At 50.6% G+C, this 2,243-nt stretch overlaps 1 long non-coding RNA gene across 3 annotated transcripts in view; it reads left to right on the top strand.

Annotated features, from left to right (window-relative positions):
* LOC102378739 overlaps positions 1–2,243 on the top strand; it is a 325,687-nt gene that overhangs the window by 214,743 nt on the left and 108,701 nt on the right. The window lies entirely within an intron of this gene.

Here is a 2,243-nt window from a genome sequence, read left to right as displayed (position 1 = left end):
ACCTCGTTGTGGTGCCAAAATTATCTACTTCCCTGTGCAATATGCCTGGTTGTGTGGTATGTGGTGCCACAAACATGTTTGTAGTGCCACATACCACACAGTTCTCTGTGCTGCAAGGGTATGCTGCCCACATCTGCACTGCTCCAGTTCTTTCTTATGTGGGTTTTTTTGACCCCTGGATATCCGGGGTCAAAAAAACCCACAGAAAAAAACCTCAAGGGGTGCATACTTGGGAAGTGTGCGCTGCTGAAAAATAGAGCCAGGCCACCCAGAGCCATGTTGTGGCTGCTGGACAGGCTCCACCCATCAGGATTGCTGCAACTGTAGTTCCAGGAGGCCCCTAGGAACTCTTGGACCCAGTCCTGGCCTCAGGCTCCCCTACCTCCCCTGGGGTAACTTGCCATGCGCCAAAGTGCGTGTAGCACGGGCATTCCATGGGGACAAGTAGCTACAGCACAAGGTGTGCTACTACTTGTCCCTGGGGAACCAAATGTCCGCACTCATCTGGATACGCCCTCTGTGTTCATAGTATTGAATGACCGGGCATTGAATGACACTTTTTGTCTGTCAAACTAATTTGTGATTGTTTCCCAAGGAAAGATATAAAGTTGCTTGCAATCCTTTCAAATGGGATTGGGGCAGTGCATAAGACCCCAGTACAAATGACACCACTAACTGTGTGTCCCTGTCTTAGAAGCTGGATCAAGATAAGGGTTCACACCCTGGTGCGTGCCTGATCATGTGAAGCTGTGGGTATCACCAGATGCCCCTGACACAGCAGTACCCCAAGGTCTTGTTGCCTCACCCCTCTGTCCAAATGTTGGCCATGAGCAGGGAATACAGAGAGGGTTTTTGTGCAAGTTTGCAAAATTGCACAGATAAGATGCTCTCCAACAGGGGCCTCAGATCAGAGGAAAGCTATTTGAGGAAGGTGGCCAGGAAGCATGGTGAGCTTTAAGGGGTGGTAGGAGTATTCTTAGGTGGGCAAATGCTGGACCATCTACCCTCCCCCGATACTGTGTGTAGCCATCAACACCTAGAATTGCCTGCTGCAAACTTGGCCTCTTGGCCCTCCCAAGGGAGACAATAGGTTTGCATGCAAAGTCTTGCCACCTTCTCTCTCTACAGGATGACCAATCTAGACCTGCCACGCAGCTTCTGGAAAGCCCTTGGTTCCTGGACTTGGGTTGGCAGGGAGCTCCTGCCAGGCAACTGGGGTGAGGGTCTGGTTGCTCCCACACCATCACCTCAAGTGCCCTCTCTGGGGAGGTGCCAGTGGGATGGCAATCCCTCACACCACCAGTACACCCTGAGTGTCCCCCTGCAGCACGTACCCTGCTCAGTTCAAGATGATTTGTTTCATCAGGCAGAAAGCAGCCTGACTGACTATGCCTTCCTCCTGTTTATCCTGCTGGTGCCCCAGGCACACCTGTGATCATGGTTCAGAACACTGAGCTATGATGGGGTAGGAGGCAAGCCTGGGCTTCCACAATCTCTGGAGATGCCTGTAATCATATCTGTCACAGTGCTACATGTTCCTGCCCCCCTCCACTGAGGATGACATAGCTGCATGCATTGACGCCTTGTTGGGTGTTTGATGAGGACATTGCTAACACAGCTTTAGCAGCCAGGGGCTGCTCAATAAAAAAAAATGCTTGTACTGTCTTCTTCCTGCCTGTCTTCTTGCATTAGGGGTGCTAACAGGGGACAGGAAATGCAAGGGCTGGATGACTATGTGGCTGTAAACTTTTCCTTTTTATGATATAGCCAGGGAAGAATACCACAGCAAATTTAATCTCTGAGTTTATTTGAATGTCAGGTAAATTTCATAGATTTCATAGATTTCATAGACATTAGGGCTGGAAGGGACCTCGGAAGATCATCGAGTCCAGCACCCTGCCCAAAGGGCAGGAAGTCAGCTGGGTTCATAGGATCCCAGCAAGATGAGCATCCAGTTTGCTCTTGAAGGTGTTCAATGTAGGCGCTTGAACCACCTCCGGTGGCAGGCTGTTCCAGACCTTGGGGGTTTGGACAGTAAAGAAATTCTTCCTTATGTCCAGCCTGAAACGGCCTTGTAGTAGTTTATAACCATTCAACCTAGTCGTCATCCCTTGGGGTGCTCTGGTGAACAAAAGTTCCCCCAGATACTGGTGGTCACCCCTGATAAACTTATAGGTGACCATCAGATCACCCCTGAGCCTGCGCTTTTCCAGGCTAAACAGCCCCAGGGCTCTCAGCCTGTC

This window comes from Alligator sinensis, unplaced genomic scaffold (genome assembly GCF_000455745.1).
Source record: "Alligator sinensis unplaced genomic scaffold, ASM45574v1 scaffold197_1, whole genome shotgun sequence".
Lineage (NCBI taxonomy): Eukaryota > Metazoa > Chordata > Crocodylia > Alligatoridae > Alligator > Alligator sinensis.
The sequence above is the reverse complement of the archived record's forward strand: the minus strand, read 5'-3'. Positions and strand labels throughout refer to the sequence as shown.